Genomic DNA, 25,914 nt, shown 5'->3' on the forward strand with positions numbered 1-25,914 from the left:
GTGCGGATCAATGAAGAGAAAACACGTCGACGTTTCAAGGCTAATGTGGAACAACCTGCTAAAATCAAATGAAAAACAGGGGTAGTGATCACCGGCAGTTGTCGAGAAATGAAGTTTGGAAAGGAAATCCCAGTTCATTGAATAAACATGTCACACACGCACGTGAGAAAATAAAAAAGAAAATTCAGCGCACGGCGAATTCATGAAAAAGTTCGGACGAAAAACCAAGGAGAAACAAATTGCAGTGTCTGTCGTGTTTCTCATGGGTGCGTAGGTTCGCGCCACCGGGAAAACCCAGCACCTATTTTTTTTTAGTAAGAACACCCTGTCATATGGACGAAATGTGTTGAGATGTGCAACTTAAAAGTGTTACTCTAATTGATATTGGTATGCATGCATGGGTAAGGATAACTTTTGATGAAGAACAGTTGTTCGTCAGTATTATTCCTGTGCTGGCATAATGTGTTAAGTCGTTGCCTTCATCTACATACAGTACTATAAGGTCATCATAGGCCAGATCAACACATTCAAGATAAGGAATTTCACTGCCGAAAATTTTTGACGGAATCTAGAACACAGATAGCCCAGAAAATAGTATCTGCCTGTTTCGGAAACATGGTTATGAAACCTTATCAAAATTTGAGTGGCCATTGGATTATTCATTTAGTTCGTGGTGTTCATTTCGTGAGAAGGATTCTTCTGAGTCGCAGGGTTCAATTTGGTTGGAGGATTCATTTAGATAAACCTATTCTTTTTGAACGATTCATTGACGTGCACTAAATCGAAAACCCCACCTTTACGTTACACGCAATTCAAACCGGCGAATCTTCATCGTATGGAGAACTTGGGCACCACTCAGAATGTGACTCGGCCATCCACACCCGTGTAGGGTGCTGAACGATCATCGATGACTAGACATTCCATGCGAGATGGAATGTGCAAGTCGTTCTCACGCTCAGGCCGGGACACTTCGTATCGTCCTCGTGGTGTAAGCGACTCTCAAGTTGTGACAAGAGGGCCTAGATGCATACTACAGAAATGATCCTGTGAAGTATGATCTTAATGATTACGGAGATTTCAGAAGCTACCGTAGCTAAGGTGCGCCAAACAACATTGCGCGAGCTATTCCTACAATATCGCGCTTTCTATTATATTTCAAGGCGATACCTCATTTATAGCCATTAATTTGGTCTTCATTAAGATATGGCCGAAAACTGTTAATGGTTAGCAAGCGTTAACTTCCTCGTCAATCGACACAACGGACATTTCCTCTCGGAGAGCCGGCGCGGGAGGCGCCAAATTTGACCGACCGCGAAGTATAAAATTAGCATAATCAGGTCCAAATGGCCATTGCGCTAGCCTGCCAGGTAAAGAAACGATGGCGAAGACTTACCTATACCAAAAAATTTGTATTCTCGTTCAATAACGTGTATATTTCAGTGAAACTCAAGCGATGCAATTCAGAACGCAGAACACATTATTGCTTTCGAGAGTCGGAAAGTGCGTGTGACTATTGGTCTGCATTATATTCAACCAACATTCATCTTTATACATTGGATAACAGCGACACTATTTTTTTATACCTCAGTTCTGTACACAATTAAATCTGCCTTCTGCCATGCTATCAAGCACATGCTATCAAGCTCTCTTTTTCACCTATTTTTTCACCTTTCACTCTGAGAGACAGGAAATTACAAACCTTTACCAAATCTTTAACTTCCAACATCTTTGACAATTTCTTGGCTAGCCATTCCACCGGTTTTTGATAAAACAGGCTGTACTGATTGCTTCAGCCCAAAATTTCATAGGTAAACCTGACCCTATTAAAAGGCAGCGTGCTAAACAAAGCAATTGTTGATTTAACCGCTCTGATACACCATTTTGTCGAGGTGTAAATGGTTGAGTCAGCCTTCTCTTAATACCTTCCCTTTCAAGAAACAATTCAAACTCTTTGCTAATATATTCACCACCATTATCGGATTGGAAAGCCTTCAACTTACAATTCAACTGTTTTTCAGCGAAATCCTTGAATCTCTGAAAACAACCCAATACTTCGAATTTATTCTTAATTATATTAACCACAGAATACCTACTAAAATCATCTGTAAAGGTTATAGAATACCTGTCTCCACCAATGCTTTAAGGATTAACATAACAAACATCAGGAAAAAAAACAAATCGAGTGGATGTTCTGACGTACCATCCCTTTTACAAAATTGCCTTATTTTCATTTTTCCAATGACACACATATCACATTTTTCATCTTTACCTTTTGGGATATTCGCAGCATCTGGTAGTGACTTAGAATGCCCAAACCTATTATGCCACATCTCACGACACGCAGCTACTCTAGATTTGGCTGCAACCAACTCTTTCTCTGCATTACTTTCACTATCATCATTGGTACCATACCCTGAACATTGGATTTCACACATACCACCATTTGCAATATCTTTCAGGAAAACATCTCCATTATGCATAACATTTAAACAACCCTTTTCCATTACAGCCTTACAACCTTTCTTGTCAAACTGCCTCTACGGCATCAAATTGTCCTGCAAATCAGGTACATACAACGCTCTCTCCAATTTCACCCACCACCCTCCATCCTCATCACTCAATTTTAACTCAGCACTTCCCTTTCCACAAATTTTTAACCCATGCCCATTGGCCACATCAACTATTCCCTTTGTATTACCATCAAAATTGGTGAGAATTGAGGGGTCATGTGCTCACTTGCACCGTAATCCACAAACCACTTCATCTCTTTCTTTTCATTCCCTCTATCTGTCACCATCAAGGCTTTTACTTTGACAGAACTAGATCGCACGAATATTTCTTATCTGTCCCTTGGGAGACCCCTTAACAAAAATATGGCCAAGGTATGATCATTAAACGTCACACCTGCCTTCCCTACCTTCCGACTCAAGTCTATCACTTTCGCCACATATTCCCTCATTGTCATATCATCTCCATTTCTAATTGTAGTTAGTTCCTCCAAAAACTCGATCTGATTATACACGTCGAATTTTTCGTGCATAATCTGTAAAAATTTCCATGCCTTCTTAGCTGTCACGCACACTCCGATATAATCAACGTATCTATCACTCACCGATAAAAGAATGTGATCAAGGCCAGAATGGTTCTTCTTCCTCTGAGCACTATCGAGTCTGGCCTCGGAATCTTCCGTGGAGAAGCCAGGATCGACGGCATCCCAACAACCTTTGTGCATTAGAAATGCCTTGCTTTTTACCGACCAAGCGAAATAATTTTCATCCGTCAGCATAATTCCTTTCTCTAAATACCTATTTTCCTCCACTTTCACTCCAAAAGTTTGTATCACTCCAAGACGACAACCAAAAAAAAGTGCTTCCTCAAAAACACAACTCCCACAAAAGCAACCGATATACACAACTCTCTCAATATTTAATTTCCATCACGCACTTACACAAATAATTACACACCACATTAGCATGGTAAATGAAAGTAATTGAGATCGTGTATCCAACATGTGTAATATGCAGTGCTACAGACTTTTCCTGTGATGGGTCGATGGAAACTTTTTGGCAGCCCATAACTGCTTTACAGTCTTGATTTCACCTATTTCTGCTGTTTTTATTTTATTCACTACTTTAACACCTAATTTGCCGCATGTTTAATAGCTTCTGTGAATATTCATGCTCGTTTGAAGTACATTTTATCTCCTTGATTGCTTTTTCTTATAGTTTTATATCATCTTTACTGACAAGAATTATTATTTCATATCATACTAATTTATTGATATTTCCAGAGCTTCTGAATATTGCGCTATGTTGAAATGTGCGAAGTAATGACAATTATGCTGGCATTTCAATCACTCAGGTTGAGTTTAGGCTTAGACCGTTTGGGCGATAAACATCCACTCACGGTCTACAAAGAGAGACTAAACTGAAACGCCTGTTCGGTCTTAAGTCCTTCAGTATTTAATTTCCCGTGATTCATTATATAAAAATTTCGTGACTTTTTACATCAATACCAATGGGAATTATTGCAGGAAAAAATCATTTTATTTGTCCGGGATTCCAACCTGGAATTCTCATTGGCCGTTCAGGTACGCATTGTTGGATAATCACTCCAAAACTCACAAAATATCGGTTGCGAGGGATAAAATAAACCTCACCATTATAAGTTGTTTCCAGTTGTGCTCTGAAAAACAAAAACGAATCACTTTATTCATTACTAAAACAAAACATTATCAAAACCCTTACACAAATAATTACACACCACATTAGCATAGTAAATAAAAGTAATTGATATCGTATATCCAAATCCTCCCCTCGATCACAATTAATTTACAATACAAAAAAAAGGAACACTTCACTGACGTAAAACAAAAAAAATTAATCAGAAGGCAATTCTCTGAATCCTAATTTGGGAATTACTTCCTTTATCCTTTGCCCAGTTAAAACTTTGGTTAGGATATCAGATAAATTATCCCAAGATGAACAATAAACAAATTCCACTACCTCTTTCAAAAACATACAATCCTTATGTACATGCTTGGTTCTTTCAGATACCATTTCACGTTTTGTCTGACTAATAGCACCAGTATTGTTAGCAAAAATCCTACATGGCTAAGGCAAAAACTTATCTGTTGGATCTCAACAAGCAAACTAGTCAGCTAGATGACTTCCTTGGTTGCCTCTATCATGGCCATTGACTCTGCTTTTACTGTGGACAAAGCTACTCTCCCTTGTTTAGAAGTTTTCCAACTTCAAACACCACCCGCCAGGATTACAACATTACCACTGAAAGATCTTCTATCGATTCTATTGTTGGCCCAATCATACTTCAATAGGTTTATTTTTCTGGGAATAGTGCAATGGCAAGCGCTCGGTATACTTCGGCTGCTATCTGGATAAGCATTGCAATAAATAGCATATGCTATTCCACAGGTCATTATTGCAACGACCCCGTATTCTGAATGACGTGTAGTAATAATTTTGTTCGGAATAGCATCATGCTATTTCTTGCGCGAGCAATTTGGAAGCTCCACCGCTTCCCGTATGAAAAACTTTCTGAACAGTTTTCGCAACCAATGAGGGAGAAGATATTTTATATATTTTTCTGTATTTAACGGAAGATTGCCTTGCAATTACAAATAAATATAACACTTTGAAAATCTCATTTAGGAAATCATCTGTTAGTTGTGGTTGTGATAAATCACAATGGCTTCAGGCAGGTGGGTTAGGTCATAATTTTATGGTTATAATGATGATTTATCGGGCATAAATATAGAATCATTTACCTATATCCGATCAGTCCTTTATCATGAGATAAATGTTATGCGAAATAATAATTGAAAGCTAAATATGTTTGATTTTCTTCGTAATTGTGTTAGGCTTCGAAGTCTGTTTGTTCGTTGCATGTCAAAATAAATATGTATCAACTTTTATTGGTTTGCTCGTGACGATATAGCTTTACTGTGTGAACTAGAAGCTTTCGTTTCTAATACTAGCTTTATATTATATGACTCCCTAATTTCAGTATTCATTCTCTGTTTAGGAAATGAAGTAGGTGGCAAGGTCACAGCTGTGCTCTCATGTATTATGATGGAATAGTATCGATATTTCAGCTGCAGATTTGGAAAAAGCAGAGGGAGGTGATGGTGAATTTGAGGATGGATGGAACAGCTGTGAAAAAGTGAATCTAACAATAGTGAATCATGTGGAAGTGCTGTTGTGTCACTTATTATTGTTTTCGTATCAGCTGATTTTAATATGCTCACTGAAATTTTTGATAGACCCTGAACTGTGCCGATATACTGAAACTTAATCGTGTGAATAACTTACTTGCCTATAGAGGAAATAATTTGTATTGAATTCCGCATGATATATATTGCATTAATGATGTATGTACATGGATATTCCATTAAACGTTTGTGGTGAATCATATTTGTTCAGAAACTTTATTGGTGCTCGGAGAAATCCTTTGTTTTCAAGCAAGCAATTAAAGTTGACTGCCCGTGTTATAATTTAGTAAATTTTAAGTTTTAATTGTGTACTTGCCTATAGAGGAAGCAATTTCTATTGAATTCAAAATGATACATACTGCATTAATGATGTAGGTACATGGATGTATTTTGATGTTAAATCATCTCTGAACAATTCGCCGACTGAGGAGCATGGTTGCAGTGCAATCCACAATTCCAGGACTGCTTAATGCATTATTGTATGCTGGAATTGGCAACTTCACCTTGGGTAAATAAATAAATTAAAGCCAGGTTAGTGGCGCAAGGCTATAAATAAGTGTATGGTACCAATTACCATGAAACTTCAAGTCCGGTTCGAGAAAGAAAGTCTGTAATAATATTAATTTACATTGCTGTGGAAAACTGTTGGGAGCTTGAACATTTGGATATTGTACCCACACAGCACATCGTTGCCAGAGGACGTCCGCTGCGCGTCCGTCGCGTCCTCTCAGTGTCCGCGGATTTTCAGGACAGCCAGAGGACATCCGCCGGCTGTCCTGGCCATTCGTCCGCACACTGTCCTATCTCGGATGTCCAGCGGACGTCCAGCTAGTGTCCCATTACGCAGGGTTTGGGAGTTTTGGTTTCCTCTTAAAACACTCACCTCCTCAAGGAGGAACTCCGAGAGAAAGTCTCGTGATCCTCCTCCGAGTAGGGAGTATAGGAGAAGGGAGAAAGAAAAAAAACTCTCTCTCGTTTCTGAAGCCAGAATACTTCCTCCCGATCGAGGAAGAGGAAATTTTTCGTGGAGGAAGAGATATTTTGAGGATTATTTTAGGTAACCAAATGTAATCCTCTTGTTGGAGTGTGGACTCGGAGGAAATTATAAACTATTTAACAAAAAAAAATTGACATTTTTACCGCTTCTATAGTTTAAGAACAACAAATGTACGCTATTTTTAAGTTTTATATTGTTTATAACAATTAATTAAGTTTAAACAAAGTTAGCAACAATTTAAGTAACATTTACGAGCGTTAAAAATTTCTACATGCCTCACGGGTTAAACAACAACAATTGAACGAACTTATGACTCTCTACATTAGTTATAACAATTTTTAAAGTTTAAATAAATTTAGCAACAATTTTAGAAACTTTCAAAAAATTAAAAATTTCCGCATGTTGTACGGTTGAGAAGCGTTGGATGAACAATAAACCCGTACTTTTCATGATTATAAAAATTACTTAAATTTAAACAAATTTAGCAACTTTTACAAAAATTAACAACAGGAATAATGGAATTTATCGATTTTTACTGAAATTTTATATTATGTACCAATGTCCTGCGGACGTCGCGTAGCCGTCTCGGGGACATTCCATTCCTACAGGTTAAATGAACTCTTTCAACTTATTGATTAATTAATATTTACTCTCTAGGGATTAAAAAATCTCAGAGGCGATTGATTGGAAAGTATTTTAATGAAACATAACGCTTTAAATTCATTTTAATTTTTAATGGTAAGAATTCTCCTAAAATTATCACGGCATCGATGGCCTCATTCCCAGATTAGAAATTGTAATTGTCCAATTTAAGGATAGGCAAGTAGAAGAAGTAGTAGAAGATAGAAGGTAAGTACTGCCGTACCTTTACTTTATATCGAAATTCTAGTTTTTTTGGTGGCGAACGAATTTTGAATCTACCGCTACTCCGCGATTCAGGTGTTCTACCATGGTTCTCCACATTCCTCCGTTCCTCCTTTCCAACAGAGGAACCGGAACGGAACACCGGAGACAGCATGGTGGTTTGGCGGTTACAAAGATGCTGCTGCAAGTAAGTTTGATGTGACTTCTAAATAATTTTTTCTTGGCGTTCACTGGCGGCAGTATAGTGTTTCCGCATGCTCCTTATATTTCTTATAACTCAGCCTGTAACATCTCGAGGAAAAATATGGCTCTGCTTGGAACAACATTACCGTCTTGGTAAAACCGTTACTTGGCAACTAAAGGTAGCGTCTTTTTCCGTTGTTCATGGTGAAATTTTCGCTTTTGTTCCTTGTTTACATGATATAATTTAAAGTGGAAGTTCTTGTACTATAGTCTCTGTACGCGAGAACTTATAGGAAATAATGTAAGTGCTAGCGCATAAAATAGAACCTGTTGTTTTGATAGCGTAGGCTACGGCTGAATTTGTTGGAAGTCCCGACGGTCCGTTTGGTTCCGTTCCTAAATCAAATCAAGTAGGGTTCTTGGCAATAAATATAACTAGGAATTGTACTTACGTGTAACCGGGGGATTTTGCAACACGCATGTATGATTAATAGGTTTCACGTAAATTATTAATTCTTTGAAATCGGACTACACCGTGTGATTTCTTTCGATATGTATAGTTACGCACGCATCGAAAAAGAACAATAATGTTATGATAGGATAACCACCAATGTTTAGCCTTTTTACACTTTGCTAACCTAATAAAATATAAACTAATTTAACTACAAACTAAGTAACTGTGCTATTAGTCATCCATGCATTTAATTTAGTGGAAACTATAGGACGACTGTAAGAAACTCGGGATGAATCTAAACAAGGTCTAATTGTAAGTGATATATTGTGTAAACAAACCTTAAGGCTATGTTTCATGGTTCATTTATTTGCTCAAACTGCTGCATGAAATCTTATACCCAGAAAATAGAACTTGTGCATCTTTTCGTACAGCCATCGGTACACATTTTGGTGTAGAGTATCGTGAACCTGATATATTTACCTGGAGGCATTTACTGACTATAGCTTTCATGTAGTGGAGTTGAATAAAAATAGTTCATCTGTATTTTTATTTATTTCCTATCTCTATTTATAAGTTTGTATGTCTCTCTTCTTATAATTGTCTGTATACTTATTTGTCTTCATTCTTTACAGATGTTGCATTTAACCAGGACGATACAGCCACCAATTCTAGTGTGGAAGTTACAGTGAAGAGTTGGCTGGAACATGCTAAAGCGAGGCATGTGAGAGAGGTGTAAGTATTCGTTTGATTATTATATAGGTTTGAGCAAGGAGGAATAATTTTGGCCTGGATACTTTTTTGGCAAGTTGCTCCTGTAAAGGGAGCTCATATAAAGTAAATTTAAATAATTATTAAACATCTTGTAATACAAGGTTCACCCTTCCATGCTAAAGGTAGAGAAAATAGTATTGTTATGTATTATTTTCAGATGCAGATTCCACTACCAAGTAATTCAAACATTTGAAAACAATTTTTGTTCTGCATATGGGAGGTATAATTACCAAAAACGTGGTTGAAAAGGATCTCATGCTCTATAAAAGTTCGATGTATAGCACCTGTAGAACTTAAGAATGGGATAACTTATTCAACAGGGATGGTAGTTGCACAGTACTACAGAAGCTACTATTTTCTAGTAGCTCTAGCTAACTAAGATGTTTTGAAGTAGGTGTTTTTGTAGGAGCTATAGAAATTTCAGTAGCTCACAGCAGGCCTTAGCTGCTATTCCCCTGTTATGTCTCTGTCGAAATGTGAATATTGCCAGTGAGCTAGGTTGTCACTTTTGCCTTGATACCAGACTACATTAGAAGATCTATTTTAATTATTAAGATTGGAAGAATTTGGAGATCTAAATCATGGAATGGCCTTCACTACAGCAAGTTTTTGCTAGTTTTCTATTTTTTTAAGTTGCATCTCGGCCAATGCAGCTAAGTGGTTTGTGTGCCAAATCAGTGTGGCTGTTTTCACACTAATCCCAAGAGATCTAGTTCACTTAAACTTCCTCCTTTAAATTTTCTAGTTTCCTTTACTCCTATATCATATTCAGCTCTTCTGCATTAGTCTTCCTTAGCTCCAGCTTATGTAACACTTTTCTTCACCTCCACAATTCACTCTAGTGTAGTCATAATCTTCAAGGGGAGACCAATTGTTCAGAAATATTATCCTCCATTTGAATGCTTTTTCCAATATCTTTTTCGAGACCTCTACTAAGCTGTCTGGCAAGGATGGATCAAAGAATTTTTTTCTAGATGGTGCACCAGGGTCTAACAGGCAACAGTCTTCTCATATTTGGGATTAAAATCTAGTTCAACAATTGTTCTATGAAAAATGTTCTTAATCATAATATATACATTACTAACACATTAATAATTTTACTCAAAATCTTTTCTTATTTAAGAACAAGAAAAAGTCGAAGAAAAGTTTGTAAAATGTATTCAGCCTGTAATGGACAGGTTTCCTAATTTTGAAACCTTAAGAATGTTAAACATGTGACTAATAAGACTGTAGCGTCCTGTCTTATGTAATCTGCTTGTTACGTACAAGATACAATTTCTTGCTACAATGAAATGTTTATATACTTCATTATTACAGGAGCAGTGCAGGAGAGCAAGACAGCCCCTGAAAAGGATGTGGAGGTTGCCATCCAAAGCTGGCTAAGGCACGCCAAGGAGAGGTTACAGGGGAAGAAGAAAGTTAAATAAATCGTATGTAGTTTCTGGCATTGTACTGTTTTAAGAAGCCAAATAAATATTGTGCATGAAATTGATGCCTTATTTATTTAAATTCTTGTCTGGACCTATTATTTATTAGTATCGAACAAAATGCAATCCTAACCTAAACGTGTCCTGAAGGTGTCCAGAGCGGACAATTTCAGGTCGTCCATAGGCCACCTTTTTTACTGACATGCGGACTTGCAGCGGACATCATTTTGTATGAATTCGGCTGTCCGTAGGATGTCCATAGGCCACTTGGCGGACAATCACCGGATGTCCGAAAGGTGTCCGTGTGCTGTGTGGGTAGGTACCTACCTGAGTAGTAAACTAGATGAGATTGTGTACATATTTATGCCTGAAGGTATTGACGTAGATAGAGGCATATATGTTTGTAAATTAAAGAAAAGCCTTTGTGGATTAAAACAGCCAGGAAGAAATGGGTACGAATTTCTCAGTGGAACTCTGATATCTTTAGGGTTTATGAAGTGTATGAGTGACCCTTATGTTTATGTAAGGAAAGGAAGCATTGTTTGTACACATGTAGATGACTTTTTGATTACTGGTGAGAAGGAAGAAATTTCCATCTTTAAAGAAAAAATTTCAAAACTTGTCCAAGTGAAGGACCTTGGTGCTGTTAATTCTTTTATCTATTCAGAGACCGAAAGGTGACGCCATAATTATCAGTCAGAAGGGCTTTATAAAATCAGTACTAAATGATTTTTATGTCTGAATGTAAAGGTGGTACTTGCCCACTGCAAGTAGGGGCAAATTTTGAGTTGAAAGGGGACGGTGAAAGTTTCTGCAAGGAAACATTTCAAAGTGCTAGCCTATTGTATTTCAGTACTAATACCCGCCCTCAAATAGCAAATACGGTGTGTAAGTTTAGTCAATGCTGTGGAAACCAACAGAATTGGAATGGAGTGAAACATGTCATGAAATATTAGAATAAAACGTCATTACAAACTTGTTTTAGAAAGGGGGGAAGGTTCTCATGCTATTGTGATTCGGACTGGGCCGGGAATAGATCTTATTCTAGATCCATCTCAGGGTATGTTATTACCATGGGAGGAGGTGCAATATCATGGAAAAGCCGGAAGCAGAAATGTGTTGCAAGTTCAAGCACTCATGCTGAGTATATTGCTGTCTATGAATGCTTGTGTGAGATTCAGTGAATGAAATCTTTCTTTTGTGAGGTAAAACAAGACAGGCTTATCTCTAAGATTTATAAGATTTTTTTGTGACAACCAGGGGACTATATATATTTCTAAGAATGATATGGTAAACGAAAGAAGCAAGCATTTTGTAGTAATATTAAATTATGTTGGGGAAGCTGTTAAGAAAGGTGAAATTTCTCTCCAGTATGTACCATCAGAGGACTATACTGCAGATTTTTTGACTAAGAGCCTTTCAGGAGCCTAGGTTAAAAGGTGTGCAGAGAATGTCGGTGTTGTGGATCATACTCAGTTTATTGTATTGTTCATAGACATATGTGTTATGCATGCCATTGAGTCTTTATGAACATACTTTGTGTCTTTTGTATTTTAAGAAAGATAGTTTTTTTAAAGTAATCCCTGAATGAGGGGAGGTATTAGTAATACAAATATTCAGTTAAAATGGCATTCAGTGAGTATTTTGTTTTTATGTACTGTGCTGCCGCCTATTAACCCCTCAAGCGTGACTTTAAATGCCCGTGGTCGTTCTCTCAGCGTGTGCGACACAGCGTTTGTGTCGTCCGATTGCCATGCCTCAAGCGTGCGCGACGCACCCTATGCATCTGAATGTTTCATTAGGTATTCCTATCTCTTAAGCTTCCATATATGTACTTTTAGTGAGTATATATGTGAGACACATCTGCCTGCAATCGTTCTGTGCCCCTGTGTGGTCTGTGTTTGCGTTCTCGTATTTTTTAGAATATTTTTTTCTAGCTGATGTCAGGAAAGAAACGCTTCCTCTAGGGTCAGCGTCTGGTGGATGCTAATGAAAGATATCCTTACAATCAAGCTCTGGTTATGTTCTTTCTTAGCGATTGTGTGTGACGTGTGGGGATGCTGAATGCTTTCGTCTCTGGTTCATTATCATCTGCTTCTCTGCCTCATCGTTTCCTTTCTCTTTCATCGAGGCAATGATAGTGAAGGCATGGTCCGTCCAGGCATTGTAACTCAACGCCTCACGGAGCCTCGAAGACCGGCCAGCATCCCCGCATCTTGGTATCTTATTTACGATGTTTGAGGCTAAGGGTTGGGGTGTTTTCATCCCTACGCTTGCTTTGGTGATTTTTTATATTTTTTTTTCGGCCTTGAATCCACTCCATATCTGTACCCCTCTTAAGTTGACCATGGCTTCTAGCTCGCGTGAGTTGTGCGATGAGCAAGTGCTTGACGCTTTGGAAGAAGAGAGCGCAGGATGCTCAGATACTACTTCGGAAATTTCAATTGGATACTCTCTGGATTCCAGTTCCGAAGAGAGCGAAGGACCTTCTCATTTTTCTGTGAATCGTCAAGAAAATAATTGGCAAGAGATCGACAGTGCTGACCCTCCTCAACCTTTTGCGTGTGAATTAGTGGGAAAAACAAATATTGCCCATTCCGTGTATAGATGATCCCTTGGCATACTTTGAGTTATTTTTTGATGATGAAATAATTTCAATTATAGTGACTGAGACAAACCGCTACGCAGCACAGTTTCTTGCTCGTGAGAAAGAGAAAATTACTAAGCAAAAAAAATCGCGCTTCCAAAAGTGGGTCCCCACAACTCTGGGGGAAATAAGGGTGTATGTATTTAGGTTTGCTGATGTTGATGGGAATAATTCAGAAACCAAGCCTCAGAATGTATTTTAGCAGAAAGCATTTATTAGAGACTCCATTTTTTCCAAATGTAATGAGTGAGCAAAGATTTTCATAGCTCACCAAATTTCTCCATTTTGTAGATAATACCGATGAGGAATTTGTAAAAAAGGATCCAAAACTGTATAAAATTTTACCAATTAGTGAATATTGGAAAAATAAGTTCCAAAAAGTGTATATACCCGGCAAGGAAATCAGTGTAGATGAGTCTTTGTTGTTGTGGAAAGGTAGACTGTCATAGAAACAGTATATTCCCATGAAAGCTTCCCGGTTTGGGATAAAATTGTTTGAACTTTGTGACTCCACAGGGTATTTATGGAATTTTATTATTTACTGTGGGTCAGGGACAAAATTGGGCTGTGAAATCACAAAGGACACAGATCTTTTATCAACTAAAGTTGTTCTAAGTTTGTGTGAGAAACTATTAGACTCTGGTAGATGAGTTTATATGGACAATTTTTACAGTAGTCCCGATCTTTTCCATAGGTTAGTTCAGAGGACAACAGATGCTGTTGGAACCGTGAAAATCACGCGTAAAGGTATGCCAGTAAACCTCAAAAAGAAACTAAAGAAAGGAGAAGTTGTTAGTGCAAAGTGTGGGAAATTGGTTGCTTTGAAGTGGAAGGATAAACGCGATGTTGCATTGCTGACTACAAAGCATTCAGACCAAATGCAACCCGTAAGTCGAAAGGGCGGGCTAGAATGTGTAAACAAACCTATGTGTGTAACAGAATATAATAAATATATGGGCGATGTAGATTTAAAAGATCAACTTTTAGAATCGTTCCTGCTGGAAAGAAAAAGGACAAAAGTGTGGTACAAGAAATTATTCAATCACTTAGTTAATACCGCTGTGTTAAACGCGTACATTTTATACCGTAAGGCTGGTAATAACAAAGATCACCTAGCATTCAGAATGAGCTTAGTGAACAAAATAATTGCTAAGTATCACGGACAGAATTTAGAACAGCGCAAAGGACGGCCCTCTGATATTGATACGGAATGTACGTTCCACCGGGCAGCATTTTGTTCAACGAAACCCGAAAACTGAGACATTTAAGGTTGGAAGAAGAAAGTGTGTTGTGTGCACAAAAAACGGAAAGAGAAAAGAGACAAGATATAGATGCAAAAACTGCCCAGGAACACCCTACACTCTGCTTAGAACCCTGTTTTGAGCAGTATCACACACAGGTCAACTATTAACCATCGGGTAAGAGGAGCAGGAAAAAGTTAATGGGTCTGAAAATTGTAAGCACCGTATTAATACGAATATAGTCCCCCTCTGAATATAGTCCCCCCCCCCTAATTTTGAGGCTTCAGTTTCCGGAAAAGTTAAAAAAATGCATTTGAATATAGTCCCCCCCTTCACTTTTACCATGGGCATTTTTGGAAAAAAAGGGGGGACTATATTCAGACATATACCGTACGTATTCATAATTATAAAATTTAAACAATTGTTTATATAATATATTTTTTTTGGATTTTTTTTGCATAGTGATAAGATTCAAAAAAATATTTTACTTCATGTCTGCACAAAATCTGAAGTGCCTCTAAATTAAAACACCCTGGGTGGTTTAAATGCCTACGATTAAAGCACCGTATAGGGACGGAATAGCAAGGACGCATATGCTGTGTCGCATACGCTTGATAATTTTATTTCTCTTGAAATCTTATTTTGCATGAAGTAATTACTAGTGAGAAGACAAAACTCTGATTCAGTGGCTATTATTGATGTTGCGAGTGACTTTGTAGTGACGGTACAAATTGATGTGTTGAAGTGATTACCAATGCCAATATATCCACTGCACTGAGATGGATGTCTTATTTTTATCTATTCAATATTTATTTAGGAGTTTATATCTTGAATGTTAATCATAACCACTAGGTCATGTTTTTGAAAGATGATGTGGAATTTGTTTATTCACTCCATTCCAATTCTGTTGGTTTCCACAGCATTGACTAAACTTACACACCGTATTTGCTATTTGAGGGCGGGTATTAGTACTGAAATACAATAGGCTAGCACTTTGAAATGTTTCCTTGCAGAAACTTTCACCGTCCCCTTTCAACTCAAAATTTGCCCCTACTTGCAGTGGGCAAGTACCACCTTTACATTCAGACATAAAAATCATTTAGTACTGATTTTATAAAGCCCTTCTGACTGATAATTATGGCGTCACCTTTCGGTCTCTGAATAGATAAAAGAATTAACAGCACCAAGGTCCTTCACTTGGACAAGTTTTGAAATTTTTTCTTTAAAGATGGAAATTTCTTCCTTCTCACCAGTAATCAAAAAGTCATCTACATGTGTACAAACAATGCTTCCTTTCCTTACATAAACATAAGGGTCACTCATACACTTCATAAACCCTAAAGATATCAGAGTTCCACTGAGAAATTCGTACCCATTTCTTCCTGGCTGTTTTAATCCACAAAGGCTTTTCTTTAATTTACAAACATATATGCCTCTATCTACGTCAATACCTTCAGGCATAAATATGTACACAATCTCATCTAGTTTACTACTCAGGTAGGTACCTACAATATCCAAATGTTCAAGCTCCCAACAGTTTTCCACAGCAATGTAAATTAATATTATTACAGACTTTCTTTCTCGAACCGGACTTGAAGTTTCATGGTAATTGGTACCATACACTTATTTATAGCCTTGCGCCACTAACCTGGCTTTAATTTATTTATTTACCCAAGGTGAAGTTGCCAATTCCAGCATACAATAATGCATTAAGCAGTCCTGGAATTGTGGATTGCACTGCAACCATGCTCCTCAGTCGGCGAATTGTTCAGAGATGATTTAACATCAAAATACATCCATGTACCTACATCATTAATGCAGTATGTATCATTTTGAATTCAATAGAAATTGCTTCCTCTATAGGCAAGTACACAATTAAAACTTAAAATTTACTAAATTATAACACGGGCAGTCAACTTTAATTGCTTGCTTGAAAACAAAGGATTTCTCCGAGCACCAATAAAGTTTCTGAACAAATATGATTCACCACAAACGTTTAATGGAATATCCATGTACATACATCATTAATGCAATATATATCATGCGTAATTCAATACAAATTATTTCCTCTATAGGCAAGTAAGTTATTCACACGATTAAGTTTCAGTATATCGGCACAGTTCAGGGTCTATCAAAAATTTCAGTGAGCATATTAAAATCAGCTGATACGAAAACAATAATAAGTGACACAACAGCACTTCCACATGATTCACTATTGTTAGATTCACTTTTTCACAGCTGTTCCATCCATCCTCAAATTCACCATCACCTCCCTCTGCTTTTTCCAAATCTGCAGCTGAAATATCGATACTATTCCATCATAATACATGAGAGCACAGCTGTGACCTTGCCACCTACTTCATTTCCTAAACAGAGAATGAATACTGAAATTAGGGAGTCATATAATATAAAGCTAGTATTAGAAACGAAAGCTTCTAGTTCACACAGTAAAGCTATATCGTCACGAGCAAACCAATAAAAGTTGATACATATTTATTTTGACATGCAACGAACAAACAGACTTCGAAGCCTAACACAATTACGAAGAAAATCAAACATATTTAGCTTTCAATTATTATTTCGCATAACATTTATCTCATGATAAAGGACTGATCGGATATAGGTAAATGATTCTATATTTATGCCCGATAAATCATCATTATAACCATAAAATTATGACCTAACCCACCTGCCTGAAGCCATTGTGATTTATCACAACCACAACTAACAGATGATTTCCTAAATGAGATTTTCAAAGTGTTATATTTATTTGTAATTGCAAGGCAATCTTCCGTTAAATACAGAAAAATATATAAAATATCTTCTCCCTCATTGGTTGCGAAAACTGTTCAGAAAGTTTTTCATACGGGAAGCGGTGGAGCTTCCAAATTGCTCGCGCAAGAAATAGCATGATGCTATTCCGAACAAAATTATTACTACACGTCATTCAGAATACGGGGTCGTTGCAATAATGACCTGTGGAATAGCATATGCTATTTATTGCAATGCTTATCCAGATAGCAGCCGAAGTATACCGAGCGCTTGCCATTGCACTATTCCCAGAAAAATAAACCTATTGAAGTATGATTGGGCCAACAATAGAATCGATAGAAGATCTTTCAGTGGTAATGTTGTAATCCTGGCGGGTGGTGTTTGAAGTTGGAAAACTTCTAAACAAGGGAGAGTAGCTTTGTCCACAGTAAAAGCAGAGTCAATGGCCATGATAGAGGCAACCAAGGAAGTCATCTAGCTGACTAGTTTGCTTGTTGAGATCCAACAGATAAGTTTTTGCCTTAGCCATGTAGGATTTTTGCTAACAATACTGGTGCTATTAGTCAGACAAAACGTGAAATGGTATCTGAAAGAACCAAGCATGTACATAAGGATTGTATGTTTTTGAAAGAGGTAGTGGAATTTGTTTATTGTTCATCTTGGGATAATTTATCTGATATCCTAACCAAAGTTTTAACTGGGCAAAGGATAAAGGAAGTAATTCCCAAATTAGGATTCAGAGAATTGCCTTCTGATTAATTTTTTTTGTTTTACGTCAGTGAAGTGTTCCTTTTTTTTGTATTGTAAATTAATTGTGATCGAGGGGAGGATTTGGATATACGATATCAATTACTTTTATTTACTATGCTAATGTGGTGTGTAATTATTTGTGTAAGGGTTTTGATAATGTTTTGTTTTAGTAATGAATAAAGTGATTCGTTTTTGTTTTTCAGAGCACAACTGGAAACAACTTATAATGGTGAGGTTTATTTTATCCCTCGCAACCGATATTTTGTGAGTTTTGGAGTGATTATCCAACAATGCGTACCTGAACGGCCAATGAGAATTCCAGGTTGGAATCCCGGACAAATAAAATGATTTTTTCCTGCAATAATTCCCATTGGTATTGATGTAAAAAGTCACGAAATTTTTATATAATGAATCACGGGAAATTAAATACTGAAGGACTTAAGACCGAACAGGCGTTTCAGTTTAGTCTCTCTTTGTAGACCGTGAGTGGATGTTTATCGCCCAAACGGTCTAAGCCTAAACTCAACCTGAGTGATTGAAATGCCAGCATAATTGTCATTACTTCGCACATTTCAACATAGCGCAATATTCAGAAGCTCTGGAAATATCAATAAATTAGTATGATATGAAATAATAATTCTTGTCAGTAAAGATGATATAAAACTATAAGAAAAAGCAATCAAGGAGATAAAATGTACTTCAAACGAGCATGAATATTCACAGAAGCTATTAAACATGCGGCAAATTAGGTGTTAAAGTAGTGAATAAAATAAAAACAGCAGAAATAGGTGAAATCAAGACTGTAAAGCAGTTATGGGCTGCCAAAAAGTTTCCATCGACCCATCACAGGAAAAGTCTGTAGCACTGCATATTACACATGTTGGATACACGATCTCAATTACTTTCATTTACCATGCTAATGTGGTGTGTAATTATTTGTGTAAGTGCGTGATGGAAATTAAATATTGAGAGAGTTGTGTATATCGGTTGCTTTTGTGGGAGTTGTGTTTTTGAGGAAGCACTTTTTTTTGGTTGTCGTCTTGGAGTGATACAAACTTTTGGAGTGAAAGTGGAGGAAAATAGGTATTTAGAGAAAGGAATTATGCTGACGGATGAAAATTATTTCGCTTGGTCGGTAAAAAGCAAGGCATTTCTAATGCACAAAGGTTGTTGGGATGCCGTCGATCCTGGCTTCTCCACGGAAGATTCCGAGGCCAGACTCGATAGTGCTCAGAGGAAGAAGAACCATTCTGGCCTTGATCACATTCTTTTATCGGTGAGTGATAGATACGTTGATTATATCGGAGTGTGCGTGACAGCTAAGAAGGCATGGAAATTTTTACAGATTATGCACGAAAAATTCGACGTGTATAATCAGATCGAGTTTTTGGAGGAACTAACTACAATTAGAAATGGAGATGATATGACAATGAGGGAATATGTGGCGAAAGTGATAGACTTGAGTCGGAAGGTAGGGAAGGCAGGTGTGACGTTTAATGATCATACCTTGGCCATATTTTTGTTAAGGGGTCTCCCAAGGGACAGATAAGAAATATTCGTGCGATCTAGTTCTGTCAAAGTAAAAGCCTTGATGGTGACAGATAGAGGGAATGAAAAGAAAGAGATGAAGTGGTTTGTGGATTACGGTGCAAGTGAGCACATGACCCCTCAATTCTCACCAATTTTGATGGTAATACAAAGGGAATAGTTGATGTGGCCAATGGGCATGGGTTAAAAATTTGTGGAAAGGGAAGTGCTGAGTTAAAATTGAGTGATGAGGATGGAGGGTGGTGGGTGAAATTGGAGAGAGCGTTGTATGTACCTGATTTGCAGGACAATTTGATGCCGTAGAGGCAGTTTGACAAGAAAGGTTGTAAGGCTGTAATGGAAAAGGGTTGTTTAAATGTTATGCATAATGGAGATGTTTTCCTGAAAGATATTGCAAATGGTGGTATGTGTGAAATCCAATGTTCAGGGTATGGTACCAATGATGATAGTGAAAGTAATGCAGAGAAAGAGTTGGTTGCAGCCAAATCTAGAGTAGCTGCGTGTCGTGAGATGTGGCATAATAGGTTTGGGCATTCTAAGTCACTACCAGATGCTGCGAATATCCCAAAAGGTAAAGATGAAAAATGTGATATGTGTGTCATTGGAAAAATGAAAATAAGGCAATTTTGTAAAAGGGATGGTACGTCAGAACATCCACTCGATTTGTTTTTTTTCCTGATGTTTGTTATGTTAATCCTTAAAGCATTGGTGGAGACAGGTATTCTATAACCTTTACAGATGATTTTAGTAGGTATTCTGTGGTTAATATAATTAAGAATAAATTCGAAGTATTGGGTTGTTTTCAGAGATTCAAGGATTTCGCTGAAAAACAGTTGAATTGTAAGTTGAAGGCTTTCCAATCCGATAATGGTGGTGAATATATTAGCAAAGAGTTTGAATTGTTTCTTGAAAGGGAAGGTATTAAGAGAAGGCTGACTCAACCATTTACACCTCGACAAAATGGTGTATCAGAGCGGTTAAATCAACAATTGCTTTGTTTAGCACGCTGCCTTTTAATAGGGTCAGGTTTACCTATGAAATTTTGGGCTGAAGCAATCAGTACAGCCTGTTTTATCAAAAACCGGTGGAATGGCTAGCCAAGAAATTGTCAAAGATGTTGGAAGTTAAAGATTTGGTAAAGGTTTGTAATTTCCTGTCTCTCAGAGTGAAAGGTGAAAAAATAGGTGAAAAAGAGAGCTTGATAGCATGTGCTTGATAGCATGGCAGAAGGCAGATTTAATTGTGTACAGAACTGAGGTATAAAAAAATAGTGTCGCTGTTATCCAATGTATAAAGATGAATGTTGGTTGAATATAATGCAGACCAATAGTCACACGCACTTTCCGACTCTCGAAAGCAATAATGTGTTCTGCGTTCTGAATTGCATCGCTTGAGTTTCACTGAAATATACACGTTATTGAACGAGAATACAAATTTTTTGGTATAGGTAAGTCTTCGCCATCGTTTCTTTACCTGGCAGGCTAGCGCAATGGCCATTTGGACCTGATTATGCTAATTTTATACTTCGCGGTCGGTCAAATTTGGCGCCTCCCGCGCCGGCTCTCCGAGAGGAAATGTCCGTTGTGTCGATTGACGAGGAAGTTAACGCTTGCTAACCATTAACAGTTTTCGGCCATATCTTAATGAAGACCAAATTAATGGCTATAAATGAGGTATCGCCTTGAAATATAATAGAAAGCGCGATATTGTAGGAATAGCTCGCGCAATGTTGTTTGGCGCACCTTAGCTACGGTAGCTTCTGAAATCTCCGTAATCATTAAGATCATACTTCACAGGATCATTTCTGTAGTATGCATCTAGGCCCTCTTGTCACAACTTGAGAGTCGCTTACACCACGAGGACGATACGAAGTGTCCCGGCCTGAGCGTGAGAACGACTTGCACATTCCATCTCGCATGGAATGTCTAGTCATCGATGATCGTTCAGCACCCTACACGGGTGTGGATGGCCGAGTCACATTCTGAGTGGTGCCCAAGTTCTCCATACGATGAAGATTCGCCGGTTTGAATTGCGTGTAACGTAAAGGTGGGGTTTTCGATTTAGTGCACGTCAATGAATCGTTCAAAAAGAATAGGTTTATCTAAATGAATCCTCCAACCAAATTGAACCCTGCGACTCAGAAGAATCCTTCTCACGAAATGAACACCACGAACTAAATGAATAATCCAATGGCCACTCAAATTTTGATAAGGTTTCATAACCATGTTTCCGAAACAGGCAGATACTATTTTCTGGGCTATCTGTGTTCTAGATTCCGTCAAAAATTTTCGGCAGTGAAATTCCTTATCTTGAATGTGTTGATCTGGCCTATGATGACCTTATAGTACTGTATGTAGATGAAGGCAACGACTTAACACATTATGCCAGCACAGGAATAATACTGACGAACAACTGTTCTTCATCAAAAGTTATCCTTACCCATGCATGCATACCAATATCAATTAGAGTAACACTTTTAAGTTGCACATCTCAACACATTTCGTCCATATGACAGGGTGTTCTTACTAAAAAAAAATAGGTGCTGGGTTTTCCCGGTGGCGCGAACCTACGCACCCATGAGAAACACGACAGACACTGCAATTTGTTTCTCCTTGGTTTTTCGTCCGAACTTTTTCATGAATTCGCCGTGCGCTGAATTTTCTTTTTTATTTTCTCACGTGCGTGTGTGACATGTTTATTCAATGAACTGGGATTTCCTTTCCAAACTTCATTTCTCGACAACTGCCGGTGATCACTACCCCTGTTTTTCATTTGATTTTAGCAGGTTGTTCCACATTAGCCTTGAAACGTCGACGTGTTTTCTCTTCATTGATCCGCACGTTCAAATTTCTGGCCGCCGCGCGGATTTTCCAGCACCCAACTACAGCAATCTTCGTATCCAGACGCTAGATGGCACAAAAACTTTACCTTGAACACAAGGAACGTCTAAGCCTAATATTCACCCAAAAATCTACCAAATATAAAAATCATTGCATCCCTTAATGCTGAAGATTACTTTAAGACCACATGGAGCAGCGCTTGAACAATATCCCATGCACATGGATGCTATTTAGGATGCGGCGTAGCGCTCACTATGTAGTGGCGCGCAAGAAAACCCTGCGACCCAATTCTAGCATATTATTATCAAGCCTTGTTTCCCTTCAAGCGAATAAATCTTTCGCCTTTTACTAAAGATTTCCGTGGAGGGGAACATTCATGGCTCTGTAACTAATTTTTGACTGTGCCCAGCAGATACTCTGCTGGGCCAAATATATCGATCCAGGGGCCGTATTCTGTATTTCGTCGGTGCCGCACCGGTCGGTTTCCCTTTCAAGCCCACCGACTGGACATCAAACCGTACCGACAACGGATTCCGCACCGACGACGACACTTTCAGCGATTCTGTAAGGTCGTCGGTTTCAAACCAGTCGGTACGGTTCCCCTTCCTTCCCAAACAGGGAAAATCCGAATATATCCGAAGTTTCACGTGTCTCCACCAATGAAAGAAGGGTAAAGACAAGTGAAGACTCATTGGCACAGTTTGTTGTCGTCATTCTCAATCTTTTTATTTGCGGAAATTACGACTTATTGCTAGATTAAGATAAACGATATTGGATAAGTTGTTGACAATGCTTATATAATGTGTGGTAGTAATGCTGTACCTACAGAATCGAAGGAAACAATATTACAACATCACAATAAAGTTTGTATGTGATGGAGATTGTTGTTGCTGGAATGAATTATTGAAACTATCCTTGAGATCGTAGTTTCTTTTTTTAAATATTGGTTCCGTATAATGCTATTTATTCATGATTTGGTAATATAGTTGTCATTAAGTAAGTTCCGTATAAATGTTATCAACGGAATGTTATGCCATTGGCACCGTAGCAGACGAAAATATGGAACGTGAACGTAGGATTCAAATGCAAATGTAATATTAGAGGAACAAGTTAGGAAATTGTTATAAAAATATGGAGCTGGGTGCAATTAAAAGAAGTGTAATGACGAGGAAGTAAATAAATTGTGATTGGGTGAAATACATATGTATAAGTTGCGCATTCCAAGTGAGAGAAAATGATAATATTGCGGTAAACCTCATACTTATTAACAAATATCTTCTTTTATCGTCAAGGGAATCAATGGCTGACGATGAAATGAAATATAGTTGCCCGTTACAAATGAAAGAAACTGATACCGTTGTGGCAAACTTCATACTTAAATAAAAAGATCTTATTTCTATGCCGAGAGAAACGCCAAATTGATGATTGAGTGAAATAACAGTCGCCTATTCAGAGTGATATAAAGTGATAACATTGCGGCAAAACTCATATTTAATCAAAAATATCTTTTTTATGTCAAAGGAGCAAAAAAATGATGATAGAGAGAAATAAAGCCTATTACAAGCGAGTGAAAGTGGTAACATAAATGAGAGAAAGTCATTATATGTTAGCAAACCTCATTTTTATTAACCATTATCTTATATTTCTGTCAAGGTAATTAATATAGATGATGACACAGTGAATTATAGAGGCGTATTCGGAGGGGCAGAAAAAGATAACATTGGAGAAAACCTCATTATTTACTCGGTGATGAGGTAAAAACAAAATAAAACGTACAATGCGCACCGGGGAATTCATGAAACCCACTAGTCGGTGGCCGTACCGACACCTCTTTGCTGTCGGTACGGCTACCGACGATCTCCCGTCCTCTCGTCGGTGCCGCACCGACCGGGTTCGTACAGAATCGCACGACTTCTTACCGGGAGTCGGTGTGACGTCGCACCCGACGAATCGGTGCCGCACCGATCGGTTTGGACAGGTTTGGAGTTACAGAATACGGCCCCAGGTTACATGTACTCGGTGTGCAAACCGAGAAGTCTCAACACCGAAAATCATTCACAACGTCGCGACCGACGCGTCGGTCGGTCAACAAAGCAAGGCCCCTCGCGCGCGCGCACACACTGATTTTGGAAGAATATCCTAGCGATGCTTACACACACATGCCGATTTTTACCGGTCAAACGATAAATTGCTATGTTTTTGAGCCGGCGCCGACGATCCACAGTGACAAAGGCCGGCAGCAAACCGGCATTTTGCCGGTGCCGGCGCGTGTGCAAGCTCCAATGCTCTTCCATTGTTCATTATTGGAATGTGGAACACAATTAACTGTTTTAATGTTTATGGAGGGAACGAAATGAACTCCAACCTACCAAGCCCTACTGAGGAAAAGCTGCTTCACAGCATTAACTCACGAGGACGAGGATCGTCGAACGTGGTAGCTTTTCGTAACCACACTCAGAATGGTTACGATTACCAGTGGAATGTTTATGGAGGGACAGCGCGAACGCAGTCCCTACTACCAAAAATTACGCGCCCGAGTTACCCACATTTGGGGCAATCGCAGGGGTCAGCCTGCCCGGAGTGCAATGGGCAAGCCTCGTCCTGGGGGAACCGCCTTAAGGATCACGGTAGCCCCTACGCCAGGTAAGTATGCTAAAATTTCAAATTCAAAAGTCGGCCATTCATCACCCCCTGCGTTTACATCTTGGTGACCATATTTTAATCCTTCACATCTTGTATGAATATCTCATTTTTTGGAAGCCAAAGATCAGTGCAGGAGTTTTCCTAAAAACGACGATGAACCTCAATATAGAATTCGTAAGACATTGCTTTATCTGGACCTTTGACCACATTCTTAGACATCTTTCGGTCGTGTTATGAAGGTAAAACGATCCTTTAGCGCTCTTGACGCATTACATCGACTCCGCTCAATTTTCGCACACGAGTTCCTTGCGAGAACATTATCGTGGAGTAATTTTGGTAAGGACACGGTAAGGTGGAGCAAAATTTTACATTCAGGGGTGAACTACACGTTCCCAAGTCTCATTCCTTCTAGCATCCTTTCTAAGGACTCACATTCTATGATCCTTTTGCATAATACCCCGCGCGTCGAACCTTCCCTTTCAAATCTCAAGGGATAAAAAGAGGGGCTATCCAATCCTTCCACGTCCCCTAATGAAGGTTGCGATCCTTCTTGTTATTTTATAAATCGTATTCCCAGCGATTGACCGCGTTTGAACCGTACCTGAATCCCCGCCACTTCTGCAACTCCTTGACGATCGTAAACAAAAATGGCTCCCACGATCATCAATGAATCGCGTCAGAGGCACCTTTTAGTTATATGAATTCATATAAACGGGTATTTTTTAGAGATTCAACTTCGAAAGGCCTGGAGACATTATGGATTATTTGCAGCAGAGAAATAAAGGTGAATGCTTATACCTAGTGTACGTTTAAACCAAATATTGGTTTACCGCATCTGAAAAAAAATATGGACAACTCCCACTTTAAAAGATTAGCTTTCAGATTAAATACGACTGGTTTCGCTTATCACAGCATCTTCAGGTGGCCGAAATTATATCGATCATAACCCTCCAGAAAAATACCGCAAGGGTTGTCAAGCGTAAAATGTTTTTTAGCCTCGATTTGGTGGTATTTTTTAAGGCTATCGTGTGCGACATTTGTGAGTT

General features: G+C 38.4%; 4 non-coding genes across 4 annotated transcripts; 2 read left to right on the forward strand and 2 right to left on the reverse strand.

Moving 5' to 3' along the window:
- Positions 1–850: 850 nt before the first annotated feature.
- On the reverse strand, positions 851–1,061 carry LOC124173770. The gene has a single exon (XR_006868739.1). It is a non-coding gene; the product is annotated as a small nucleolar RNA U3 (small nucleolar RNA).
- A 20,103-nt stretch (positions 1,062–21,164) lies between these two features.
- Positions 21,165–21,375, forward strand: LOC124173771. The gene has a single exon (XR_006868740.1). It is a non-coding gene; the product is annotated as a small nucleolar RNA U3 (small nucleolar RNA).
- Positions 21,376–22,530: 1,155 nt separating this feature from the next.
- Positions 22,531–22,650, forward strand: LOC124173781. The gene has a single exon (XR_006868751.1). It is a non-coding gene; the product is annotated as a U5 spliceosomal RNA (small nuclear RNA).
- Positions 22,651–24,714: 2,064 nt separating this feature from the next.
- LOC124173701 lies at positions 24,715–24,876 on the reverse strand. The gene has a single exon (XR_006868703.1). It is a non-coding gene; the product is annotated as a U1 spliceosomal RNA (small nuclear RNA).
- Positions 24,877–25,914: the final 1,038 nt, after the last annotated feature.

This window comes from Ischnura elegans, chromosome 1 (assembly GCF_921293095.1).
Source record: "Ischnura elegans chromosome 1, ioIscEleg1.1, whole genome shotgun sequence".
NCBI lineage: Eukaryota > Metazoa > Arthropoda > Insecta > Odonata > Coenagrionidae > Ischnura > Ischnura elegans.